Source organism: Engystomops pustulosus, chromosome 9 (genome assembly GCF_040894005.1).
Source record: "Engystomops pustulosus chromosome 9, aEngPut4.maternal, whole genome shotgun sequence".
In the NCBI taxonomy this organism is placed as follows: domain Eukaryota; kingdom Metazoa; phylum Chordata; class Amphibia; order Anura; family Leptodactylidae; genus Engystomops; species Engystomops pustulosus.
In genome coordinates this window covers 63,379,500-63,403,975 of record NC_092419.1, presented here as the reverse complement: position 1 = coordinate 63,403,975, position 24,476 = coordinate 63,379,500, and the positions used below count along the sequence as shown (strand labels likewise).

General features: G+C 45.2%; 45 pseudogenes; all 45 read right to left on the bottom strand.

The window, feature by feature from the left end:
• Positions 1-479: 479 nt before the first annotated feature.
• On the bottom strand, positions 480-598 carry LOC140095914 (5S ribosomal RNA; annotated as a pseudogene).
• A 69-nt stretch (positions 599-667) lies between these two features.
• Positions 668-786, bottom strand: LOC140089595 (5S ribosomal RNA; annotated as a pseudogene).
• Positions 787-856: 70 nt separating this feature from the next.
• On the bottom strand, positions 857-975 carry LOC140091117 (5S ribosomal RNA; annotated as a pseudogene).
• A 70-nt stretch (positions 976-1,045) lies between these two features.
• LOC140093604 (5S ribosomal RNA) lies at positions 1,046-1,164 on the bottom strand (annotated as a pseudogene).
• Positions 1,165-1,423: 259 nt separating this feature from the next.
• On the bottom strand, positions 1,424-1,542 carry LOC140089594 (5S ribosomal RNA; annotated as a pseudogene).
• Positions 1,543-2,935: 1,393 nt separating this feature from the next.
• Positions 2,936-3,054, bottom strand: LOC140093603 (5S ribosomal RNA; annotated as a pseudogene).
• Positions 3,055-3,313: 259 nt separating this feature from the next.
• On the bottom strand, positions 3,314-3,432 carry LOC140089593 (5S ribosomal RNA; annotated as a pseudogene).
• Positions 3,433-3,691: 259 nt separating this feature from the next.
• On the bottom strand, positions 3,692-3,810 carry LOC140096927 (5S ribosomal RNA; annotated as a pseudogene).
• An 817-nt stretch (positions 3,811-4,627) lies between these two features.
• Positions 4,628-4,746, bottom strand: LOC140079202 (5S ribosomal RNA; annotated as a pseudogene).
• A 70-nt stretch (positions 4,747-4,816) lies between these two features.
• Positions 4,817-4,935, bottom strand: LOC140093724 (5S ribosomal RNA; annotated as a pseudogene).
• A 258-nt stretch (positions 4,936-5,193) lies between these two features.
• Positions 5,194-5,312, bottom strand: LOC140079200 (5S ribosomal RNA; annotated as a pseudogene).
• A 70-nt stretch (positions 5,313-5,382) lies between these two features.
• Positions 5,383-5,501, bottom strand: LOC140097620 (5S ribosomal RNA; annotated as a pseudogene).
• Positions 5,502-5,571: 70 nt separating this feature from the next.
• On the bottom strand, positions 5,572-5,690 carry LOC140093601 (5S ribosomal RNA; annotated as a pseudogene).
• Positions 5,691-5,949: 259 nt separating this feature from the next.
• LOC140089592 (5S ribosomal RNA) lies at positions 5,950-6,068 on the bottom strand (annotated as a pseudogene).
• A 259-nt stretch (positions 6,069-6,327) lies between these two features.
• LOC140096926 (5S ribosomal RNA) lies at positions 6,328-6,446 on the bottom strand (annotated as a pseudogene).
• Positions 6,447-7,272: 826 nt separating this feature from the next.
• Positions 7,273-7,391, bottom strand: LOC140089591 (5S ribosomal RNA; annotated as a pseudogene).
• An 826-nt stretch (positions 7,392-8,217) lies between these two features.
• On the bottom strand, positions 8,218-8,336 carry LOC140096925 (5S ribosomal RNA; annotated as a pseudogene).
• A 1,014-nt stretch (positions 8,337-9,350) lies between these two features.
• Positions 9,351-9,469, bottom strand: LOC140079199 (5S ribosomal RNA; annotated as a pseudogene).
• Positions 9,470-9,917: 448 nt separating this feature from the next.
• On the bottom strand, positions 9,918-10,036 carry LOC140095912 (5S ribosomal RNA; annotated as a pseudogene).
• A 69-nt stretch (positions 10,037-10,105) lies between these two features.
• Positions 10,106-10,224, bottom strand: LOC140083714 (5S ribosomal RNA; annotated as a pseudogene).
• A 448-nt stretch (positions 10,225-10,672) lies between these two features.
• Positions 10,673-10,791, bottom strand: LOC140096924 (5S ribosomal RNA; annotated as a pseudogene).
• A 447-nt stretch (positions 10,792-11,238) lies between these two features.
• LOC140087403 (5S ribosomal RNA) lies at positions 11,239-11,357 on the bottom strand (annotated as a pseudogene).
• Positions 11,358-11,427: 70 nt separating this feature from the next.
• Positions 11,428-11,546, bottom strand: LOC140083240 (5S ribosomal RNA; annotated as a pseudogene).
• A 69-nt stretch (positions 11,547-11,615) lies between these two features.
• Positions 11,616-11,734, bottom strand: LOC140092139 (5S ribosomal RNA; annotated as a pseudogene).
• Positions 11,735-11,993: 259 nt separating this feature from the next.
• On the bottom strand, positions 11,994-12,112 carry LOC140091370 (5S ribosomal RNA; annotated as a pseudogene).
• Positions 12,113-12,182: 70 nt separating this feature from the next.
• LOC140084067 (5S ribosomal RNA) lies at positions 12,183-12,301 on the bottom strand (annotated as a pseudogene).
• Positions 12,302-13,883: 1,582 nt separating this feature from the next.
• On the bottom strand, positions 13,884-14,002 carry LOC140089590 (5S ribosomal RNA; annotated as a pseudogene).
• Positions 14,003-14,639: 637 nt separating this feature from the next.
• Positions 14,640-14,758, bottom strand: LOC140096922 (5S ribosomal RNA; annotated as a pseudogene).
• Positions 14,759-15,206: 448 nt separating this feature from the next.
• Positions 15,207-15,325, bottom strand: LOC140096921 (5S ribosomal RNA; annotated as a pseudogene).
• Positions 15,326-16,339: 1,014 nt separating this feature from the next.
• On the bottom strand, positions 16,340-16,458 carry LOC140079198 (5S ribosomal RNA; annotated as a pseudogene).
• A 70-nt stretch (positions 16,459-16,528) lies between these two features.
• On the bottom strand, positions 16,529-16,647 carry LOC140084803 (5S ribosomal RNA; annotated as a pseudogene).
• Positions 16,648-16,717: 70 nt separating this feature from the next.
• LOC140083950 (5S ribosomal RNA) lies at positions 16,718-16,836 on the bottom strand (annotated as a pseudogene).
• A 448-nt stretch (positions 16,837-17,284) lies between these two features.
• Positions 17,285-17,403, bottom strand: LOC140096920 (5S ribosomal RNA; annotated as a pseudogene).
• A 448-nt stretch (positions 17,404-17,851) lies between these two features.
• Positions 17,852-17,970, bottom strand: LOC140098692 (5S ribosomal RNA; annotated as a pseudogene).
• A 70-nt stretch (positions 17,971-18,040) lies between these two features.
• On the bottom strand, positions 18,041-18,159 carry LOC140094064 (5S ribosomal RNA; annotated as a pseudogene).
• A 448-nt stretch (positions 18,160-18,607) lies between these two features.
• Positions 18,608-18,726, bottom strand: LOC140096919 (5S ribosomal RNA; annotated as a pseudogene).
• Positions 18,727-20,118: 1,392 nt separating this feature from the next.
• LOC140079197 (5S ribosomal RNA) lies at positions 20,119-20,237 on the bottom strand (annotated as a pseudogene).
• Positions 20,238-20,307: 70 nt separating this feature from the next.
• Positions 20,308-20,426, bottom strand: LOC140091116 (5S ribosomal RNA; annotated as a pseudogene).
• A 448-nt stretch (positions 20,427-20,874) lies between these two features.
• Positions 20,875-20,993, bottom strand: LOC140089589 (5S ribosomal RNA; annotated as a pseudogene).
• An 825-nt stretch (positions 20,994-21,818) lies between these two features.
• On the bottom strand, positions 21,819-21,937 carry LOC140079196 (5S ribosomal RNA; annotated as a pseudogene).
• A 70-nt stretch (positions 21,938-22,007) lies between these two features.
• LOC140096462 (5S ribosomal RNA) lies at positions 22,008-22,126 on the bottom strand (annotated as a pseudogene).
• Positions 22,127-22,574: 448 nt separating this feature from the next.
• Positions 22,575-22,693, bottom strand: LOC140095911 (5S ribosomal RNA; annotated as a pseudogene).
• A 69-nt stretch (positions 22,694-22,762) lies between these two features.
• On the bottom strand, positions 22,763-22,881 carry LOC140091347 (5S ribosomal RNA; annotated as a pseudogene).
• Positions 22,882-22,951: 70 nt separating this feature from the next.
• Positions 22,952-23,070, bottom strand: LOC140083833 (5S ribosomal RNA; annotated as a pseudogene).
• A 448-nt stretch (positions 23,071-23,518) lies between these two features.
• LOC140096917 (5S ribosomal RNA) lies at positions 23,519-23,637 on the bottom strand (annotated as a pseudogene).
• Between the last annotated feature and the right edge of the window lie 839 nt (positions 23,638-24,476).

Here is a 24,476-nt window from a genome sequence, read left to right as displayed (position 1 = left end):
GCAGGCACATTCAGCTTAGAATGGCCGTTGACAGCAGCTGTTCAATTTGAACCTTCTTTTGCTATCTCATAGAGAAACTAACACAATTTTCAGGTTCAAAAAGGTCACCAGAACTTGGGATTCCAAGCCAGTCTCCCATGCTGGTACTTGCCAAGCCTTAAGCTGCATCGCTGCTGCGATCTGACAAGAGCACGCACATTCAGCTTAGAATGGCCGTTGACAGCAGCTGTTCAATTTGAACCTTCTTTTACTATCTCATAGAGAAACTAACACAATTTTCAGGTTCAAAAAGGGCAACGGAACTTGGGATTCCCAGCCAGTCTCCCATGCTGGTACTTGCCAAGCCTTATGCTGCATTGCTGCTGCGATCTGGCAAGAGCAGGCACATTCAGCTTAGAATGGCCGTTGACAGCATTGTTCAATTTGAACCTTCTTCTACTATCTTATATAGAAACTAACACAATTTTCAGGTTCAAAACGGTCAACGGAACTTGGGATTCCCAGCCAGTCTCCCATGCTGGTACTTGCCAAGCCTTAAGCTGCATCGCTGCTGCGATCTGACAAGAGCACGCACATTCAGCTTAGAATGGCCGTTGACAGCAGCTGTTCAATTTGAACCTTCTTTTACTATCTCATAGAGAAACTAACACATTTTCAGGTTCAAAAAGGTCAACAGAACTTGGGATTCCCAGCCAGTCTCCCATGCTGGTACTTGCCAAGCCTTAAGCTGCATTGCTGCTGCAATCTGACGAGAGCAGGCACATTCAGCTTAGAATGGCCGTTGACAGCAGCTGTTCAATTTGAACCTTCTTTTACTATCTCATAGAGAAACTAACACAATTTTCAGGTTCAAAAAGGTCAACGGAACTTGGGATTCCCAGCCAGTCTCCCATGCTGGTACTTGCCAAGCCTTAAACTGCATTGCTGCTGCGATCTGACGAGAGCAGGCACATTCAGCTTAAAATGGCCGTTGACAGCAGCTGTTCAATTTGAACCTTCTTTTACTATCTCATAGAGAAACTAACACAATTTTCAGGTTCAAAACGGTCAACGGAACTTGGGATTCCCAGCCAGTCTCCCATGCTGGTACTTGCCAAGCCTTAAGCTGCATTGCTGCTGCAATCTGACGAGAGCAGGCACATTCAGCTTAGAATTGCCGTTGACAGCAGCTGTTCAATTTGAACCTTTTTTTACTATCTCATAGAGAAACTAACACAATTTTCAGGTTCAAAAAGGTCAACAGAACTTGGGATTCCCAGCCAGTCTCCCATGCTGGTACTTGCCAAGCCTTAAGCTGCATCGCTGCTGCGATCTGAAAAGAGCACACACATTCAGCTTAGAATGGCCGTTGACAGCAGTTGTTCAATTTGAACCTTCTTCTACTATCTCATAGAGAAACTAACACAATTTTCAGGTTCAAAAAGGTCAACAGAACTTGGGATTCCCAGCCAGTCTCCCATGCTGGTACTTGCCAAGCCTTAAGCTGCATTGCTGCTGCAATCTGACGAGAGCAGGCACATTCAGCTTAGAATGGCCGTTGACAGCAGCTGTTCAATTTGAACCTTCTTTTGCTATCTCATAGAGAAACTAACACAATTTTCAGGTTCAAAAAGGTCACCAGAACTTGGGATTCCAAGCCAGTCTCCCATGCTGGTACTTGCCAAGCCTTAAGCTGCATCGCTGCTGCGATCTGACAAGAGCACGCACATTCAGCTTAGAATGGCCGTTGACAGCAGCTGTTCAATTTGAACCTTCTTTTACTATCTCATAGAGAAACTAACACAATTTTCAGGTTCAAAACGGGCAACGGAACTTGGGATTCCCAGCCAGTCTCCCATGCAGATACTTGCCAAGCCTTAAGCTGCATTGCTGCTGCGATCTGGCGAGAGCAGGCACATTCAGCTTAGAATGGCCATTGACAGCAGTTGTTCAATTTGAACCTTCTTCTACTATCTTATATAGAAACTAACACAATTTTCAGGTTCAAAAAGGTCACCAGAACTTGGGATTCCAAGCCAGTCTCCCATGCTGGTACTTGCCAAGCCTTAAGCTGCATTGCTGCTGCAATCTGACAAGAGCAGGCACATTCAGCTTAGAATGGCCGTTGACAGCAGCTGTTCAATTTGAACCTTCTTTTGCTATCTCATAGAGAAACTAACACAATTTTCAGGTTCAAAAAGGTCACCAGAACTTGGGATTCCAAGCCAGTCTCCCATGCTGGTACTTGCCAAGCCTTAAGCTGCATCGCTGCTGCGATCTGACAAGAGCACGCACATTCAGCTTAGAATGGCCGTTGACAGCAGCTGTTCAATTTGAACCTTCTTTTACTATCTCATAGAGAAACTAACACAATTTTCAGGTTCAAAAAGGGCAACGGAACTTGGGATTCCCAGCCAGTCTCCCATGCTGGTACTTGCCAAGCCTTATGCTGCATTGCTGCTGATATCTGGCGAGAGCAGGCACATTCAGCTTAGAATGGCCGTTGACAGCAGTTGTTCAATTTGAACCTTCTTCAACTATCTTATATAGAAACTAACACAATTTTCAGGTTCAAAAAGGTCACCAGAACTTGGGATTCCAAGCCAGTCTCCCATGCTGGTACTTGCCAAGCCTTAAGCTGCATTGCTGCTGCAATCTGACAAGAGCACGCACATTCAGCTTAGAATGGCCGTTGACAGCAGCTGTTCAATTTGAACCTTCCTTTGCTATCTCATAGAGAAACTAACACAATTTTCAGGTTCAAAAAGGTCACCAGAACTTGGGATTCCAAGCCAGTCTCCCATGCTGGTACTTGCCAAGCCTTAAGCTGCATCGCTGCTGTGATCTGACAAGAGCACGCACATTCAGCTTAGAATGGCCGTTGACAGCAGCTGTTCAATTTGAACCTTCTTTTACTATCTCATAGAGAAACTAACACAATTTTCAGGTTCAAAACGGTCAACGGAACTTGGGATTCCCAGCCAGTCTCCCATGCTGGTACTTGCCAAGCCTTAAGCTGCATTGCTGCTGCAATCTGACGAGAGCAGGCACATTCAGCTTAGAATTGCCGTTGACAGCAGCTGTTCAATTTGAACCTTTTTTTACTATCTCATAGAGAAACTAACACAATTTTCAGGTTCAAAAAGGTCAACAGAACTTGGGATTCCCAGCCAGTCTCCCATGCTGGTACTTGCCAAGCCTTAAGCTGCATCGCTGCTGCGATCTGAAAAGAGCACACACATTCAGCTTAGAATGGCCGTTGACAGCAGTTGTTCAATTTGAACCTTCTTCTACTATCTCATAGAGAAACTAACACAATTTTCAGGTTCAAAAAGGTCAACAGAACTTGGGATTCCCAGCCAGTCTCCCATGCTGGTACTTGCCAAGCCTTAAGCTGCATTGCTGCTGCAATCTGACGAGAGCAGGCACATTCAGCTTAGAATGGCCGTTGACAGCAGCTGTTCAATTTGAACCTTCTTTTGCTATCTCATAGAGAAACTAACACAATTTTCAGGTTCAAAAAGGTCACCAGAACTTGGGATTCCAAGCCAGTCTCCCATGCTGGTACTTGCCAAGCCTTAAGCTGCATCGCTGCTGCGATCTGACAAGAGCACGCACATTCAGCTTAGAATGGCCGTTGACAGCAGCTGTTCAATTTGAACCTTCTTTTACTATCTCATAGAGAAACTAACACAATTTTCAGGTTCAAAAAGGGCAACGGAACTTGGGATTCCCAGCCAGTCTCCCATGCTGGTACTTGCCAAGCCTTAAGCTGCATTGCTGCTGCGATCTGGCGAGAGCAGGCACATTCAGCTTAGAATGGCCATTGACAGCAGTTGTTCAATTTGAACCTTCTTCTACTATCTTATATAGAAACTAACACAATTTTCAGGTTCAAAATGGTCACCAGAACTTGGGATTCCAAGCCAGTCTCCCATGCTGGTACTTGCCAAGCCTTAAGCTGCATTGCTGCTGCAATCTGACAAGAGCAGGCACATTCAGCTTAGAATGGCCGTTGACAGCAGCTGTTCAATTTGAACCTTCTTTTACTATCTCATAAAGAAACTAACACAATTTTCAGGTTCAAAAAGGTCAACGGAACTTGGGATTCCCAGCCAGTCTCCCATGCTGGTACTTGCCAAGCCTTATGCTGCTGCGATCTGGCGAGAGCAGGCACATTCAGCTCAGAATGGCCGTTGACAGCAGTTGTTCAATTTGAACCTTCTTCTACTATCTTATATAGAAACTAACACAATTTTCAGGTTCAAAAAGGTCACCAGAACTTGGGATTCCAAGCCAGTCTCCCATGCTGGTACTTGCCAAGCCTTAAGCTGCATTACTGCTGCAATCTGACAAGAGCAGGCACATTCAGCTTAGAATGGCCGTTGACAGCAGCTGTTCAATTTGAACCTTCTTTTGCTATCTCATAGAGAAACTAACACAATTTTCAGGTTCAAAAAGGTCACCAGAACTTGGGATTCCAAGGCAGTCTCCCATGCTGGTACTTGCCAAGCCTTAAGCTGCATCGCTGCTGCGATCTGACAAGAGCACGCACATTCAGCTTAGAATGGCCGTTGACAGCAGCTGTTCAATTTGAACCTTCTTTTACTATCTCATAGAGAAACTAACACATTTTCAGGTTCAAAAAGGTCAACAGAACTTGGGATTCCCAGCCAGTCTCCCATGCTGGTACTTGCCAAGCCTTAAGCTGCATTGCTGCTGCGATCTGACGAGAGCAGGCACATTCAGCTTAGAATGGCCGTTGACAGCAGCTGTTCAATTTGAACCTTCTTTTACTATCTCATAGAGAAACTAACACAATTTTCAGGTTCAAAAAGGTCAACGGAACTTGGGATTCCCAGCCAGTCTCCCATGCTGGTACTTGCCAAGCCTTAAACTGCATTGCTGCTGCGATCTGACAAGAGCAGGCACATTCAGCTTAGAATGGCCGTTGACAGCAGCTGTTCAATTTGAACCTTCTTTTACTATCTCATAGAGAAACTAACACAATTTTCAGGTTCAAAAAGGTCACCAGAACTTGGGATTCCAAGCCAGTCTCCCATGCTGGTACTTGCCAAGCCTTAAGCTGCATCGCTGCTGCGATCTGACAAGAGCACGCACATTCAGCTTAGAATGGCCGTTGACAGCAGCTGTTCAATTTGAACCTTCTTTTACTATCTCATAGAGAAACTAACACATTTTCAGGTTCAAAAAGGTCAACAGAACTTGGGATTCCCAGCCAGTCTCCCATGCTGGTACTTGCCAAGCCTTAAGCTGCATTGCTGCTGCGATCTGACGAGAGCAGGCACATTCAGCTTAGAATGGCCGTTGACAGCAGCTGTTCAATTTGAACCTTCTTTTACTATCTCATAGAGAAACTAACACAATTTTCAGGTTCAAAAAGGTCAACGGAACTTGGGATTCCCAGCCAGTCTCCCATGCTGGTACTTGCCAAGCCTTAAACTGCATTGCTGCTGCAATCTGACGAGAGCAGGCACATTCAGCTTAAAATGGCCGTTGACAGCAGCTGTTCAATTTGAACCTTCTTTTACTATCTCATAGAGAAACTAACACAATTTTCAGGTTCAAAACGGTCAACGGAACTTGGGATTCCCAGCCAGTCTCCCATGCTGGTACTTGCCAAGCCTTAAGCTGCATTGCTGCTGCAATCTGACGAGAGCAGGCACATTCAGCTTAGAATTGCCGTTGACAGCAGCTGTTCAATTTGAACCTTTTTTTACTATCTCATAGAGAAACTAACACAATTTTCAGGTTCAAAAAGGTCAACAGAACTTGGGATTCCCAGCCAGTCTCCCATGCTGGTACTTGCCAAGCCTTAAGCTGCATTGCTGCTGCGATCTGAAAAGAGCACACACATTCAGCTTAGAATGGCCGTTGACAGCAGTTGTTCAATTTGAACCTTCTTCTACTATCTCATAGACAAACTAACACAATTTTCAGGTTCAAAATGGTCAACAGAACTTGGGATTCCCAGCCAGTCTCCCATGCTGGTACTTGCCAAGCCTTAAGCTGCATTGCTGCTGCAATCTGACGAGAGCAGGCACATTCAGCTTAGAATGGCCGTTGACAGCAGCTGTTCAATTTGAACCTTCTTTTGCTATCTCATAGAGAAACTAACACAATTTTCAGGTTCAAAAAGGTCACCAGAACTTGGGATTCCAAGCCAGTCTCCCATGCTGGTACTTGCCAAGCCTTAAGCTGCATCGCTGCTGCGATCTGACAAGAGCACGCACATTCAGCTTAGAATGGCCGTTGACAGCAGCTGTTCAATTTGAACCTTCTTTTACTATCTCATAGAGAAACTAACACAATTTTCAGGTTCAAAAAGGGCAACGGAACTTGGGATTCCCAGCCAGTCTCCCATGCTGGTACTTGCCAAGCCTTAAGCTGCATTGCTGCTGCGATCTGGCGAGAGCAGGCACATTCAGCTTAGAATGGCCATTGACAGCAGTTGTTCAATTTGAACCTTCTTCTACTATCTTATATAGAAACTAACACAATTTTCAGGTTCAAAAAGGTCACCAGAACTTGGGATTCCAAGCCAGTCTCCCATGCTGGTACTTGCCAAGCCTTAAGCTGCATTGCTGCTGCAATCTGACAAGAGCAGGCACATTCAGCTTAGAATGGCCGTTGACAGCAGCTGTTCAATTTGAACCTTCTTTTGCTATCTCATAGAGAAACTAACACAATTTTCAGGTTCAAAAAGGTCACCAGAACTTGGGAATCCAAGCCAGTCTCCCATGCTGGTACTTGCCAAGCCTTAAGCTGCATCGCTGCTGCGATCTGACAAGAGCACGCACATTCAGCTTAGAATGGCCGTTGACAGCAGCTGTTCAATTTGAACCTTCTTTTACTATCTCATAGAGAAACTAACACAATTTTCAGGTTCAAAAAGGTCAACGGAACTTGGGATTCCCAGCCAGTCTCCCATGCTGGTACTTGCCAAGCCTTAAGCTGCATTGCTGCTTCAATCTGACGACAGCAGGCACATTCAGCTTAGAATTGCCGTTGACAGCAGCTGTTCAATTTGAACCTTTTTTTACTATCTCATAGAGAAACTAACACAATTTTCAGGTTCAAAAAGGTCAACAGAACTTGGGATTCCCAGCCAGTCTCCCATGCTGGTACTTGCCAAGCCTTAAGCTGCATCGCTGCTGCGATCTGAAAAGAGCACACACATTCAGCTTAGAATGGCCGTTGACAGCAGCTGTTCAATTTGAACCTTCTTCTACTATCTCATAGAGAAACTAACACAATTTTCAGGTTCAAAAAGGTCAACAGAACTTGGGATTCCCAGCCAGTCTCCCATGCTGGTACTTGCCAAGCCTTAAGCTGCATTGCTGCTGCAATCTGACGAGAGCAGGCACATTCAGCTTAGAATGGCCGTTGACAGCAGCTGTTCAATTTGAACCTTCTTTTGCTATCTCATAGAGAAACTAACACAATTTTCAGGTTCAAAAAGGTCACCAGAACTTGGGATTCCAAGCCAGTCTCCCATGCTGGTACTTGCCAAGCCTTAAGCTGCATCGCTGCTGCGATCTGACAAGAGCACGCACATTCAGCTTAGAATGGCCGTTGACAGCAGCTGTTCAATTTGAACCTTCTTTTACTATCTCATAGAGAAACTAACACAATTTTCAGGTTCAAAAAGGGCAACGGAACTTGGGATTCCCAGCCAGTCTCCCATGCTGGTACTTGCCAAGCCTTATGCTGCATTGCTGCTGCGATCTGGCGAGAGCAGGCACATTCAGCTTAGAATGGCCGTTGACAGCAGTTGTTCAATTTGAACCTTCTTCTACTATCTTATATAGAAACTAACACAATTTTCAGGTTCAAAAAGGTCACCAGAACTTGGGATTCCAAGCCAGTCTCCCATGCTGGTACTTGCCAAGCCTTAAGCTGCATTGCTGCTGCAATCTGACAAGAGCAGGCACATTCAGCTTAGAATGGCCGTTGACAGCAGCTGTTCAATTTGAACCTTCTTTTGCTATCTCATAGAGAAACTAACACAATTTTCAGGTTCAAAAAGGTCACCAGAACTTGGGATTCTAAGCCAGTCTCCCATGCTGGTACTTGCCAAGCCTTAAACTGCAGCGCTGCTGCGATCTGACAAGAGCACGCACATTCAGCTTAGAATGGCCGTTGACAGCAGCTGTTCAATTTGAACCTTCTTTTACTATCTCATAGAGAAACTAACACAATTTTCAGGTTCAAAAAGGGCAACGGAACTTGGGATTCCCAGCCAGTCTCCCATGCTGGTACTTGCCAAGCCTTAAGCTGCATTGCTGCTGCGATCTGGCGAGAGCAGGCACATTCAGCTTAGAATGGCCATTGACAGCAGTTGTTCAATTTGAACCTTCTTCTACTATCTTATATAGAAACTAACACAATTTTCAGGTTCAAAAAGGTCACCAGAACTTGGGATTCCAAGCCAGTCTCCCATGCTGGTACTTGCCAAGCCTTAAGCTGCATTGCTGCTGCAATCTGACAAGAGCAGGCACATTCAGCTTAGAATGGCCGTTGACAGCAGCTGTTCAATTTGAACCTTCTTTTGCTATCTCATAGAGAAACTAACACAATTTTCAGGTTCAAAAAGGTCACCAGAACTTGGGATTCCAAGCCAGTCTCCCATGCTGGTACTTGCCAAGCCTTAAGCTGCATCGCTGCTGCGATCTGACAAGAGCACGCACATTCAGCTTAGAATGGCCGTTGACAGCAGCTGTTCAATTTGAACCTTCTTTTACTATCTTATAGAGAAACTAACACAATTTTCAGGTTCAAAAAGGGCAACGGAACTTGGGATTCCCAGCCAGTCTCCCATGCTGGTACTTGCCAAGCCTTATGCTGCATTGCTGCTGCGATCTGGCGAGAGCAGGCACATTCAGCTTAGAATGGCCGTTGACAGCAGTTGTTCAATTTGAACCTTCTTCTACTATCTTATATAGAAACTAACACAATTTTCAGGTTCAAAAAGATCACCAGAACTTGGGATTCCAAGCCAGTCTCCCATGCTGGTACTTGCCAAGCCTTAAGCTGCATTGCTGCTGCAATCTGACAAGAGCAGGCACATTCAGCTTAGAATGGCCGTTGACAGCAGCTGTTCAATTTGAACCTTCTTTTGCTATCTCATAGAGAAACTAACACAATTTTCAGGTTCAAAAAGGTCACCAGAACTTGGGAATCCAAGCCAGTCTCCCATGCTGGTACTTGCCAAGCCTTAAGCTGCATCGCTGCTGCGATCTGACAAGAGCACGCACATTCAGCTTAGAATGGCCGTTGACAGCAGCTGTTCAATTTGAACCTTCTTTTACTATCTCATAGAGAAACTAACACATTTTCAGGTTCAAAAAGGTCAACAGAACTTGGGATTCCCAGCCAGTCTCCCATGCTGGTACTTGCCAAGCCTTAAGCTGCATTGCTGCTGCGATCTGACGAGAGCAGGCACATTCAGCTTAGAATGGCCGTTGACAGCAGCTGTTCAATTTGAACCTTCTTTTACTATCTCATAGAGAAACTAACACAATTTTCAGGTTCAAAAAGGTCAACAGAACTTGGGATTCCCAGCCAGTCTCCCATGCTGGTACTTGCCAATCCTTAAGCTGCATCGCTGCTGCGATCTGAAAAGAGCACACACATTCAGCTTAGAATGGCCGTTGACAGCAGTTGTTCAATTTGAACCTTCTTCTACTATCTCATAGAGAAACTAACACAATTTTCAGGTTCAAAAAGGTCACCAGAACTTGGAATTCCCAGCCAGTCTCCCATGCTGGTACTTGCCAAGCCTTAAGCTGCATCGCTGCTGCGATCTGAGAAGAGCACGCACATTCAGCTTAGAATTGCCGTTGACAGCAGCTTTTCAATTTGAACCTTCTTTTACTATCTCATACAGAAACTAACACAATTTTCAGGTTCAAAAAGGTCAACGGAACTTGGGATTCCCAGCCAGTCTCCCATGCTGGTACTTGCCAAGCCTTAAGCTGCATCGCTGCTGCGATCTGACAAGAGCACGCACATTCAGCTTAGAATGGCCGTTGACAGCAGCTGTTCAATTTGAACCTTCTTTTACTATCTCATAGAGAAACTAACACATTTTCAGGTTCATAAAGGTCAACAGAACTTGGGATTCCCAGCCAGTCTCCCATGCTGGTACTTGCCAAGCCTTAAGCTGCATTGCTGCTGCGATCTGACGAGAGCAGGCACATTCAGCTTAGAATGGCCATTGACAGCAGCTGTTCAATTTGAACCTTCTTTTACTATCTCATAGAGAAACTAACACAATTTTCAGGTTCAAAAAAGTCACCAGAACTTGGGATTCCCAGCCAGTCTCCCATGCTGGTACTTGCCAAGCCTTAAGCTGCATTGCTGCTGCGATCTGACAAGAGCAGGCACATTCAGCTTAGAATGGCCATTGACAGCAGCATTTCAAATTGAACCTTCTTTTACTATCTCATAGAGAAACCAAAACAATTTTCAAGTTCAAAAACGTCAACAGAACTTGGGATTCCCAGCCAGTCTCCCATGCTGGAACTTGCCACGCCTTAAGCTGCATCGCTGCTGCGATCTGACAAGAGCACGCACATTCAGCTTAGAATGGCCGTTGACAGCAGCTGTTCAATTTGAACCTTCTTTTACTATCTCATAGAGAAACTAACACAATTTTCAGGTTCAAAAAGGGCAACGGAACTTGGGATTCCCAGCCAGTCTCCCATGCTGGTACTTGCCAAGCCTTAAGCTGCATTGCTGCTGCGATCTGGCGAGAGCAGGCACATTCAGCTTAGAATGGCCATTGACAGCAGTTGTTCAATTTGAACCTTCTTCTACTATCTTATATAGAAACTAACACAATTTTCAGGTTCAAAAAGGTCACCAGAACTTGGGATTCCAAGCCAGTCTCCCATGCTGGTACTTGCCAAGCCTTAAGCTGCATTGCTGCTGCAATCTGACAAGAGCAGGCACATTCAGCTTAGAATGGCCGTTGACAGCAGCTGTTCAATTTGAACCTTCTTTTGCTATCTCATAGAGAAACTAACACAATTTTCAGGTTCAAAAAGGTCACCAGAACTTGGGATTCCAAGCCAGTCTCCCATGCTGGTACTTGCCAAGCCTTAAGCTGCATCACTGCTGCGATCTGACAAGAGCACACACATTCAGCTTAGAATGGCCGTTGACAGCAGCTGTTCAATTTGAACCTTCTTTTACTATCTCATAGAGAAACTAACACATTTTCAGGTTCAAAAAGGTCAACAGAACTTGGGATTCCAAGCCAGTCTCCCATGCTGGTACTTGCCAAGCCTTAAGCTGCATTGCTGCTGCGATCTGACGAGAGCAGGCACATTCAGCTTAGAATGGCCGTTGACAGCAGCTGTTCAATTTGAACCTTCTTTTACTATCTCATAGAGAAACTAACACAATTTTCAGGTTCAAAAAGGTCAACGGAACTTGGGATTCCCAGCCAGTCTCCCATGCTGGTACTTGCCAAGCCTTAAACTGCATTGCTGCTGCGATCTGACGAGAGCAGGCACATTCAGCTTAGAATGGCCGTTGACAGCAGCTGTTCAATTTGAACCTTCTTTTACTATCTCATAGAGAAACTAACACATTTTGAGGTTCAAAAAGGTCAACGGAACTTGGAATTCCCAGCCAGTCTCCCATGCTGGTACTTGCCAAGCCTTAAGCTGCATTGCTGCTGCAATCTGACGAGAGCAGGCACATTCAGCTTAGAATTGCCGTTGACAGCAGCTGTTCAATTTGAACCTTCTTTTACTATCTCATAGAGAAACTAACACAATTTTCAGGTTCAAAAAGGTCAACAGAACTTGGGATTCCCAGCCAGTCTCCCATGCTGGTACGTGCCAAGCCTTAAGCTGCATCGCTGCTGCGATCTGAAAAGAGCACACACATTCAGCTTAGAATGGCCGTTGACAGCAGTTGTTCAATTTGAACCTTCTTCTACTATCTCATACAGAAACTAACACAATTTTCAGGTTCAAAAAGGTCAACAGAACTTGGGATTCCCAGCCAGTCTCCCATGCTGGTACTTGTCAAGCCTTAAGCTGCATTGCTGCTGCGATCTGACGAGAGCAGGCACATTCAGATTAGAATGGCCGTTGACAGCAGCTGTTCAATTTGAACCTTCTTTTACTATCTCATAGAGAAACTAACACAATTTTCAGGTTCAAGAAGGTCAACGGAACTTGGGATTCCCAGCCAGTCTCCCATGCTGGTACTTCCCAAGCCTTAAGCTGCATTGCTGCTGCGATCTGACGAGAGCAGGCACATTCAGCTTAGAATGGCCGTTGACAGCAGCTGTTCAATTTGAACCTTCTTTTACTATCTCATAGAGAAACTAACACAATTTTCAGGTTCAAAAAAGTCACCAGAACTTGGGATTCCCAGCCAGTCTCCCATGCTGGTACTTGCCAAGCCTTAAGCTGCATTGCTGCTGCGATCTGACAAGAGCAGGCACATTCAGCTTAGAATGGCCATTGACAGCAGCATTTCAAATTGAACCTTCTTTTACTATCTCATAGAGAAACCAAAACAATTTTCAAGTTCAAAAACGTCAACAGAACTTGGGATTCCCAGCCAGTCTCCCATGCTGGAACTTGCCACGCCTTAAGCTGCATCGCTGCTGCGATCTGACAAGAGCACGCACATTCAGCTTAGAATGGCCGTTGACAGCAGCTGTTCAATTTGAACCTTCTTTTACTATCTCATAGAGAAACTAACACAATTTTCAGGTTCAAAAAGGGCAACGGAACTTGGGATTCCCAGCCAGTCTCCCATGCTGGTACTTGCCAAGCCTTAAACTGCATTGCTGCTGCGATCTGGCGAGAGCAGGCACATTCAGCTTAGAATGGCCATTGACAGCAGTTGTTCAATTTGAACCTTCTTCTACTATCTTATATAGAAACTAACACAATTTTCAGGTTCAAAAAGGTCACCAGAACTTGGGATTCCAAGCCAGTCTCCCATGCTGGTACTTGCCAAGCCTTAAGCTGCATTGCTGCTGCAATCTGACAAGAGCAGGCACATTCAGCTTAGAATGGCCGTTGACAGCAGCTGTTCAATTTGAACCTTCTTTTGCTATCTCATAGAGAAACTAACACAATTTTCAGGTTCAAAAAGGTCACCAGAACTTGGGATTCCAAGCCAGTCTCCCATGCTGGTACTTGCCAAGCCTTAAGCTGCATCGCTGCTGCGATCTGACAAGAGCACGCACATTCAGCTTAGAATGGCTGTTGACAGCAGCTGTTCAATTTGAACCTTCTTTTACTATCTCATAGAGAAACTAACACAATTTTCAGGTTCAAAAAGGGCAACGGAACTTGGGATTCCCAGCCAGTCTCCCATGCTGGTACTTGCCAAGCCTTAAGCTGCATTGCTGCTGCGATCTGGCGAGAGCAGGCACATTCAGCTTAAAATAGCCGTTGACAGCAGCTGTTCAATTTGAACCTTCTTTTACTATCTCATAGAGAAACTAACACAATTTTCAGGTTCAAAACGGTCAACGGAACTTGGGATTCCCAGCCAGTCTCCCATGCTGGTACTTGCCAAGCCTTAAGCTGCATTGCTGCTGCAATCTGACGAGAGCACGCACATTCAGCTTAGAATTGCCGTTGACAGCAGCTGTTCAATTTGAACCTTTTTTTACTATCTCATAGAGAAACTAACACAATTTTCAGGTTCAAAAAGGTCAACAGAACTTGGGATTCCCAGCCAGTCTCCCATGCTGGTACTTGCCAAGCCTTAAGCTGCATCGCTGCTGCGATCTGAAAAGAGCACACACATTCAGCTTAGAATGGCCGTTGACAGCAGTTGTTCAATTTGAACCTTCTTCTACTATCTCATAGAGAAACTAACACAATTTTCAGGTTCAAAATGGTCAACAGAACTTGGGATTCCCAGCCAGTCTCCCATGCTGGTACTTGCCAAGCCTTAAGCTGCATTGCTGCTGCAATCTGACGAGAGCAGGCACATTCAGCTTAGAATGGCCGTTGACAGCAGCTGTTCAATTTGAACCTTCTTTTGCTATCTCATAGAGAAACTAACACAATTTTCAGGTTCAAAAAGGTCACCAGAACTTGGGATTCCAAGCCAGTCTCCCATGCTGGTACTTGCCAAGCCTTAAGCTGCATCGCTGCTGCGATCTGACAAGAGCACGCACATTCAGCTTAGAATGGCCGTTGACAGCAGCTGTTCAATTTGAACCTTCTTTTACTATCTCATAGAGAAACTAACACAATTTTCAGGTTCAAAAAGGGCAACGGAACTTGGGATTCCCAGCCAGTCTCCCATGCTGGTACTTGTCAAGCCTTAAGCTGCATTGCTGCTGCGATCTGGCGAGAGCAGGCACATTCAGCTTAGAATGGCCATTGATAGCAGTTGTTCAATTTGAACCTTCTTCTACTATCTTATATAGAAACTAACACAATTTTCAGGTTCAAAAAGGTCACCAGAACTTGGGATTCCAAGCCAGTCTCCCATGCTGGTACTTGCCAAGCCTTAAGCTGCATTGCTGCTGCAATCTGACAAGAGCACACACATTCAGCTTAGAATGGCCGTTGACAGCAGCTGTTCAATTTGAACCTTCTTTTACTATCTCATAGAGAAACTAACACAATTTTCAGGTTCAAAAAGGGCAACGGAACTTGGGATTCCCAGCCAGTCTCCCATGCTGGTACTTGCCAAGCCTTAAGCTGCATTGCTGCTGCGATCTGGCGAGAGCAGGCACATTCAGCTTAGAATGGCCATTGACAGCAGTTGTTCAATTTGAACCTTCTTCTACTATCTTATATAGAAACTAACACAATTTTCAGGTTCAAAAAGGTCACCAGAACTTGGGATTCCAAGCCAGTCTCCCATGCTGGTACTTGCCAAGCCTTAAGCTGCATTGCTGCTGCAATCTGACAAGAGCAGGCACATTCAGCTTAGAATGGCCGTTGACAGCAGCTGTTCAATTTGAACCTTCTTTTGCTATCTCATAGAGAAACTAACACAATTTTCAGGTTCAAAAAGGTCACCAGAACTTGGGATTCCAAGCCAGTCTCCCATGCTGGTACTTGCCAAGCCTTAAGCTGCATCACTGCTGCGATCTGACAAGAGCACGCACATTCAGCTTAGAATGGCTGTTGACAGCAGCTGTTCAATTTGAACCTTCTTTTACTATCTCATAGAGAAACTAACACAATTTTCAGGTTCAAAAAGGGCAACGGAACTTGGGATTCCCAGCCAGTCTCCCATGCTGGTACTTGCCAAGCCTTAAGCTGCATTGCTGCTGCGATCTGGCGAGAGCAGGCACATTCAGCTTAGAATGGCCATTGACAGCAGTTGTTCAATTTGAACCTTCTTCTACTATCTTATATAGAAACTAACACAATTTTCAGGTTCAAAAAGGTCACCAGAACTTGGGATTCCAAGCCAGTCTCCCATGCTGGTACTTGCCAAGCCTTAAGCTGCATTGCTGCTGCAATCTGACAAGAGCAGGCACATTCAGCTTAGAATGGCCGTTGACAGCAGCTGTTCAATTTGAACCTTCTTTTGCTATCTCATAGAGAAACTCACACAATTTTCAGGTTCAAAAAGGTCACCAGAACTTGGGATTCCAAGCCAGTCTCCCATGCTGGTACTTGCCAAGCCTTAAGCTGCATCGCTGCTGCGATCTGACAAGAGCACGCACATTCAGCTTAGAATGGCCGTTGACAGCAGCTGTTCAATTTGAACCTTCTTTTACTATCTCATAGAGAAACTAACACAATTTTCAGGTTCAAAAAGGGCAACGGAACTTGGGATTCCAAGCCAGTCTCCCATGCTGGTACTTGCCAAGCCTTATGCTGCATTGCTGCTGCGATCTGGCGAGAGCAGGCACATGCAGCTTAGAATGGCCGTTGACAGCAGTGGTTCAATTTGAATCTTCTTCTACTATCTTATATAGAAACTAACACAATTTTCAGGTTCAAAAAGGTCACCAGAACTTGGGATTCCAAGCCAGTCTCCCATGCTGGTACTTGCCAAGCCTTAAGCTGCATTGCTGCAGCAATCTGACAAGAGCAGGCACATTCAGCTTAGAATGGCCGTTGACAGCAGCTGTTCAATTTGAACCTTCTTTTGCTATCTCATAGAGAAACTAACACAATTTTCAGGTTCAAAAAGGTCACCAGAACTTGGGATTCCAAGCCAGTCTCCCATGCTGGTACTTGCCAAGCCTTAAGCTGCTTCGCTGCTGCGATCTGACAAGAGCACGCACATTCAGCTTAGAATGGCCGTTGACAGCAGCTGTTCAATTTGAACCTTCTTTTACTATCTCATAGAGAAACTAACACATTTTCAGGTTCAAAAGGGTCAACAGAACTTGGGATTCCCAGCCAGTCTCCCATGCTGGTACTTGCCAAGCCTTAAGCTGCATTGCTGCTGCGATCTGACGAGAGCAGGCACATTCAGCTTAGAATGGCCGTTGACAGCAGCTGTTCAATTTGAACCTTCTTTTACTATCTCATAGAGAAACTAACACAATTTTCAGGTTCAAAAAGGTCAACAGAACTTGGGATTCCCAGCCAGTCTCCCATGCTGGTACTTGCCAAGCCTTAAACTGCATTGCTGCTGCGATCTGACGAGAGCAGGCACATTCAGCTTAGAATGGCCGTTGACAGCAGCTGTTCAATTTGAACCTTCTTTTACTATCTCATAGAGAAACTAACACAATTTTCAGGTTCAAAAAGGTCAACGGAACTTGGGATTCCCAGCCAGTCTCCCATGCTGGTACTTCCCAAGCCTTAAGCTGCATTGCTGCTGCGATCTGACGAGAGCAGGCACATTCAGCTTAGAATGGCCGTTGACAGCAGCTGTTCAATTTGAACCTTCTTTTACTATCTCATAGAGAAACTAACACAATTTTCAGGTTCAAAAAAGTCACCAGAACTTGGGATTCCCAGCCAGTCTCCCATGCTGGTACTTGCCAAGCCTTAAGCTGCATTGCTGCTGCGATCTGACAAGAGCAGGCACATTCAGCTTAGAATGGCCATTGACAGCAGCATTTCAAATTGAACCTTCTTTTACTATCTCATAGAGAAACCAAAACAATTTTCAAGTTCAAAAACGTCAACAGAACTTGGGATTCCCAGCCAGTCTCCCATGCTGGAACTTGCCACGCCTTAAGCTGCATCGCTGCTGCGATCTGACAAGAGCACGCACATTCAGCTTAGAATGGCCGTTGACAGCAGCTGTTCAATTTGAACCTTCTTTTACTATCTCATAGAGAAACTAACACAATTTTCAGGTTCAAAAAGGGCAACGGAACTTGGGATTCCCAGCCAGTCTCCCATGCTGGTACTTGCCAAGCCTTAAGCTGCATTGCTGCTGCGATCTGGCGAGAGCAGGCACATTCAGCTTAGAATGGCCATTGACAGCAGTTGTTCAATTTGAACCTTCTTCTACTATCTTATATAGAAACTAACACAATTTTCAGGTTCAAAAAGGTCACCAGAACTTGGGATTCCAAGCCAGTCTCCCATGCTGGTACTTGCCAAGCCTTAAGCTGCATTGCTGCTGCAATCTGACAAGAGCAGGCACATTCAGCTTAGAATGGCCGTTGACAGCAGCTGTTCAATTTGAACCTTCTTTTGCTATCTCATAGAGAAACTAACACAATTTTCAGGTTCAAAAAGGTCACCAGAACTTGGGATTCCAAGCCAGTCTCCCATGCTGGTACTTGCCAAGCCTTAAGCTGCATCGCTGCTGCGATCTGACAAGAGCACGCACATTCAGCTTAGAATGGCTGTTGACAGCAGCTGTTCAATTTGAACCTTCTTTTACTATCTCATAGAGAAACTAACACAATTTTCAGGTTCAAAAAGGGCAACGGAACTTGGGATTCCCAGCCAGTCTCCCATGCTGGTACTTGCCAAGCCTTAAGCTGCATTGCTGCTGCGATCTGGCGAGAGCAGGCACATTCAGCTTAAAATGGCCGTTGACAGCAGCTGTTCAAATTGAACCTTCTTTTACTATCTCATAGAGAAACTAAAACAATTTTCAAGTTCAAAAAGGTCAACAGAACTTGGGATTCCCAGCCAGTCTCCCATGCTGGTACTTGCCAAGCCTTAAGCTGCATTGCTGCTGCGATCTGGCGAGAGCAGGCACATTCAGCTTAGAATGGCCATTGACAGCAGTTGTTCAATTTGAACCTTCTTCTACTATCTTATATAGAAACTAACACAATTTTCAGGTTCAAAAAGGTTACCAGAACTTGGGATTCCAAGCCAGTCTCCCATGCTGGTACTTGCCAAGCCTTAAGCTGCATTGCTGCTGCAATCTGACAAGAGCAGGCACATTCAGCTTAGAATGGCCGTTGACAGCAGCTGTTCAATTTGAACCTTCTTTTGCTATCTCATAGAGAAACTAACACAATTTTCAGGTTCAAAAAGGTCACCAGAACTTGGGATTCCAAGCCAGTCTCCCATGCTGGTACTTGCCAAGCCTTAAGCTGCATCGCTGCTGCGATCTGACAAGAGCACGCACATTCAGCTTAGAATGGCCGTTGACAGCAGCTGTTCAATTTGAACCTTCTTTTACTATCTCATAGAGAAACTAACACAATTTTCAGGTTCAAAAAGGGCAACGGAACTTGGGATTCCCAGCCAGTCTCCCATGCTGGTACTTGCCAAGCCTTAAGCTGCATTGCTGCTGCGATCTGGCGAGAGCAGGCACATTCAGCTTAGAATGGCCATTGACAGCAGTTGTTCAATTTGAACCTTCTTCTACTATCTTATATAGAAACTAACACAATTTTCAGGTTCAAAAAGGTCACCAGAACTTGGGATTCCAAGCCAGTCTCCCATGCTGGTACTTGCCAAGCCTTAAGCTGCATTGCTGCTGCAATCTGACAAGAGCACACACATTCAGCTTAGAATGGCCGTTGACAGCAGCTGTTCAATTTGAACCTTCTTTTGCTATCTCATAGAGAAACTAACACAATTTTCAGGTTCAAAAAGGTCACCAGAACTTGGGATTCCAAGCCAGTCTCCCATGCTGGTACTTGCCAAGCCTTAAGCTGCATCGCTGCTGCGATCTGACAAGAGCACGCACATTCAGCTTAGAATGGCCGTTGAGAGCAGCTGTTCAATTTGAACCTTCTTTTACTATCTCATAGAGAAACTAACACAATTTTCAGGTTCAAAAAGGGCAACGGAACTTGGGATTCCCAGCCAGTCTCCCATGCTGGTACTTGCCAAGCCTTATGCTGCATTGCTGCTGCGATCTGGCGAGAGCAGGCACATTCAGCTTAGAACGGCCGTTGACAGCAGTTGTTCAATTTGAACCTTCTTCTACTATCTTATATAGAAACTAACACAATTTTCAGGTTCAAAAAGGTCACCAGAACTTGGGATTCCAAGCCAGTCTCCCATGCTGGTACTTGCCAAGCCTTAAGCTGCATTGCTGCTGCAATCTGACAAGAGCACGCACATTCAGCTTAGAATGGCCGTTGACAGCAGCTGTTCAATTTGAACCTTCTTTTACTATCTCATAGAGAAACTAACACAATTTTCAGGTTCAAAAAGGGCAACGGAACTTGGGATTCCCAGCCAGTCTCCCATGCTGGTACTTGCCAAGCCTTATGCTGCATTGCTGCTGCGATCTGGCGAGAGCAGGCACATTCAGCTTAGAACGGCCGTTGACAGCAGTTGTTCAATTTGAACCTTCTTCTACTATCTTATATAGAAACTAACACAATTTTCAGGTTCAAAAAGGTCACCAGAACTTGGGATTCCAAGCCAGTCTCCCATGCTGGTACTTGCCAAGCCTTAAGCTGCATTGCTGCTGCAATCTGACAAGAGCAGGCACATTCAGCTTAGAATGGCCGTTGACAGCAGCTGTTCAATTTGAACCTTCTTTTGCTATCTCATAGAGAAACTAACACAATTTTCAGGTTCAAAAAGGGCACCAGAACTTGGGAATCCAAGCCAGTCTCCCATGCTGGTACTTGCCAAGCCTTAAGCTGCATCGCTGCTGCGATCTGACAAGAGCACGCACATTCAGCTTAGAATGGCCGTTGACAGCAGCTGTTCAATTTGAACCTTCTTTTACTATCTCATAGAGAAACTAACACATTTTCAGGTTCAAAAAGGTCAACAGAACTTGGGATTCCCAGCCAGTCTCCCATGCTGGTACTTGCCAAGCCTTAAGCTGCATTGCTGCTGCGATCTGACGAGAGCAGGCACATTCAGCTTAGAATGGCCGTTGACAGCAGCTGTTCAATTTGAACCTTCTTTTACTATCTCATAGAGAAACTAACACAATTTTCAGGTTCAAAAAGGTCAACGGAACTTGGGATTCCCAGCCAGTCTCCCATGCTGGTACTTGCCAAGCCTTAAACTGCATTGCTGCTGCGATCTGACGAGAGCAGGCACATTCAGCTTAAAATGGCCGTTGACAGCAGCTGTTCAATTTGAACCTTCTTTTACTATCTCATAGAGAAACTAACACAATTTTCAGGTTCAAAACTGTCAACGGAACTTGGGATTCCCAGCCAGTCTCCCATGCTGGTACTTGCCAAGCCCTAAGCTGCATTGCTGCTGCAATCTGACGAGAGCAGGCACATTCAGCTTAGAATTGCCGTTGACAGCAGCTGTTCAATTTGAACCTTTTTTTACTATCTCATAGAGAAACTAACACAATTTTCAGGTTCAAAAAGGTCAACAGAACTTGGGATTCCCAGCCAGTCTCCCATGCTGGTACTTGCCAAGCCTTAAGCTGCATCGCTGCTGCGATCTGAAAAGAGCACACACATTCAGCTTAGAATGGCCGTTGACAGCAGTTGTTCAATTTGAACCTTCTTCTACTATCTCATAGAGAAACTAACACAATTTTCAGGTTCAAAAAGGTCAACAGAACTTGGGATTCCCAGCCAGTCTCCCATGCTGGTACTTGCCAAGCCTTAAGCTGCATTGCTGCTGCAATCTGACGAGAGCAGGCACATTCAGCTTAGAATGGCCGTTGACAGCAGCTGTTCAATTTGAACCTTCTTTTGCTATCTCATAGAGAAACTAACACAATTTTCAGGTTCAAAAAGGTCACCAGAACTTGGGATTCCAAGCCAGTCTCCCATGCTGGTACTTGCCAAGCCTTAAGCTGCATCGCTGCTGCGATCTGACAAGAGCACGCACATTCAGCTTAGAATGGCCGTTGACAGCAGCTGTTCAATTTGAACCTTCTTTTACTATCTCATAGAGAAACTAACACAATTTTCAGGTTCAAAAAGGGCAACGGAACTTGGGATTCCCAGCCAGTCTCCCATGCTGGTACTTGCCAAGCCTTATGCTGCATTGCTGCTGCGATCTGGCGAGAGCAGGCACATTCAGCTTAGAATGGCCGTTGACAGCAGTTGTTCAATTTGAACCTTCTTCTACTATCTTATATAGAAACTAACACAATTTTCAGGTTCAAAAAGGCCACCAGAACTTGGGATTCCAAGCCAGTCTCCCATGCTGGTACTTGCCAAGCCTTAAGCTGCATTGCTGCTGCAATCTGACAAGAGCAGGCACATTCAGCTTAGAATGGCCGTTGACAGCAGCTGTTCAATTTGAACCTTCTTTTGCTATCTCATAGAGAAACTAACACAATTTTCAGGTTCAAAAAGGTCACCAGAACTTGGGAATCCAAGCCAGTCTCCCATGCTGGTACTTGCCAAGCCTTAAGCTGCATCGCTGCTGCGATCTGACAAGAGCACGCACATTCAGCTTAGAATGGCCGTTGACAGCAGCTGTTCAATTTGAACCTTCTTTTACTATCTCATAGAGAAACTAACACATTTTCAGGTTCAAAAAGGTCAACAGAACTTGGGATTCCCAGCCAGTCTCCCATGCTGGTACTTGCCAAGCCTTAAGCTGCATTGCTGCTGCGATCTGACGAGAGCAGGCACATTCAGCTTAGAATGGCCGTTGACAGCAGCTGTTCAATTTGAACCTTCTTTTACTATCTCATAGAGAAACTAACACAATTTTCAGGTTCAAAAAGGTCAACGGAACTTGGGATTCCCAGCCAGTCTCCCATGCTGGTACTTGCCAAGCCTTAAACTGCATTGCTGCTGCAATCTGACGAGAGCAGGCACATTCAGCTTAGAATTGCCGTTGACAGCAGCTGTTCAATTTGAACCTTCTTTTACTATCTCATAGAGAAACTAACACAATTTTCAGGTTCAAAAAGGTCAACAGAACTTGGGATTCCCAGCCAGTCTCCCATGCTGGTACTTGCCAAGCCTTAAGCTGCATCGCTGCTGCGATCTGAAAAGAGCACACACATTCAGCTTAGAATGGCCGTTGACAGCAGTTGTTCAATTTGAACCTTCTTCTACTATCTCATAGAGAAACTAACACAATTTTCAGGTTCAAAAAGGTCACCAGAACTTGGAATTCCCAGCCAGTCTCCCATGCTGGTACTTGCCAAGCCTTAAGCTGCATCGCTGCTGCGATCTGAGAAGAGCACGCACATTCAGCTTAGAATTGCCGTTGACAGCAGCTTTTCAATTTGAACCTTCTTTTACTATCTCATACAGAAACTAACACAATTTTCAGGTTCAAAAAGGTCAACGGAACTTGGGATTCCCAGCCAGTCTCCCATGCTGGTACTTGCCAAGCCTTAAGCTGCATCGCTGCTGCGATCTGACAAGAGCACGCACATTCAGCTTAGAATGGCCGTTGACAGCAGCTGTTCAATTTGAACCTTCTTTTACTATCTCATAGAGAAACTAACACATTTTCAGGTTCAAAAAGGTCAACAGAACTTGGGATTCCCAGCCAGTCTCCCATGCTGGTACTTGCCAAGCCTTAAGCTGCATTGCTGCTGCGATCTGACGAGAGCAGGCACATTCAGCTTTGAATGGCCGTTGACAGCAGCTGTCCAATTTGAACCTTCTTTTACTATCTCATAGAGAAACTAACACAATTTTCAGGTTCAAAAAGGTCAACGGAACTTGGGATTCCCAGCCAGTCTCCCATGCTGGTACTTCCCAAGCCTTAAGCTGCATTGCTGCTGCGATCTGACGAGAGCAGGCACATTCAGCTTAGAATGGCCGTTGACAGCAGCTGTTCAATTTGAACCTTCTTTTACTATCTCATAGAGAAACTGACACAATTTTCAGGTTCAAAAAAGGCACCAGAACTTGGGATTCCCAGCCAGTCTCCCATGCTGGTACTTGCCAAGCCTTAAGCTGCATTGCTGCTGCGATCTGACAAGAGCAGGCACATTCAGCTTAGAATGGCCATTGACAGCAGCATTTCAAATTGAACCTTCTTTTACTATCTCATAGAGAAACCAAAACAATTTTCAAGTTCAAAAACGTCAACAGAACTTGGGATTCCCAGCCAGTCTCCCATGCTGGAACTTGCCACGCCTTAAGCTGCATCGCTGCTGCGATCTGACAAGAGCACGCACATTCAGCTTAGAATGGCCGTTGACAGCAGCTGTTCAATTTGAACCTTCTTTTACTATCTCATAGAGAAACTAACACAATTTTCAGGTTCAAAAAGGGCAACGGAACTTGGGATTCCCAGCCAGTCTCCCATGCTGGTACTTGCCAAGCCTTAAGCTGCATTGCTGCTGCGATCTGGCGAGAGCAGGCACATTCAGCTTAGAATGGCCATTGACAGCAGTTGTTCAATTTGAACCTTCTTCTACTATCTTATATAGAAACTAACACAATTTTCAGGTTCAAAAAGGTCACCAGAACTTGGGATTCCAAGCCAGTCTCCCATGCTGGTACTTGCCAAGCCTTAAGCTGCATTGCTGCTGCAATCTGACAAGAGCAGGCACATTCAGCTTAGAATGGCCGTTGACAGCAGCTGTTCAATTTGAACCTTCTTTTACTATCTCATAGAGAAACTAACACAATTTTCAGGTTCAAAAAGGTCACCAGAACTTGGGATTCCAAGCCAGTCTCCCATGCTGGTACTTGCCAAGCCTTAAGCTGCATCGCTGCTGCGATCTGACAAGAGCACGCACATTCAGCATAGAATGGCCGTTGACAGCAGCTGTTCAATTTGAACCTTCTTTTACTATCTCATAGAGAAACTAACACAATTTTCAGGTTCAAAAAGGGCAACGGAACTTGGGATTCCCAGCCAGTCTCCCATGCTGGTACTTGCCAAGCCTTATGCTGCATTGCTGCTGCGATCTGGCGAGAGCAGGCACATTCAGCTTAGAACGGCCGTTGACAGCAGTTGTTCAATTTGAACCTTCTTCTACTATCTTATATAGAAACTAACACAATTTTCAGGTTCAAAAAGGTCACCAGAACTTGGGATTCCAAGCCAGTCTCCCATGCTGGTACTTGCCAAGCCTTAAGCTGCATTGCTGCTGCAATCTGACAAGAGCAGGCACATTCAGCTTAGAATGGCCGTTGACAGCAGCTGTTCAATTTGAACCTTCTTTTGCTATCTCATAGAGAAACTAACACAATTTTCAGGTTCAAAAAGGGCACCAGAACT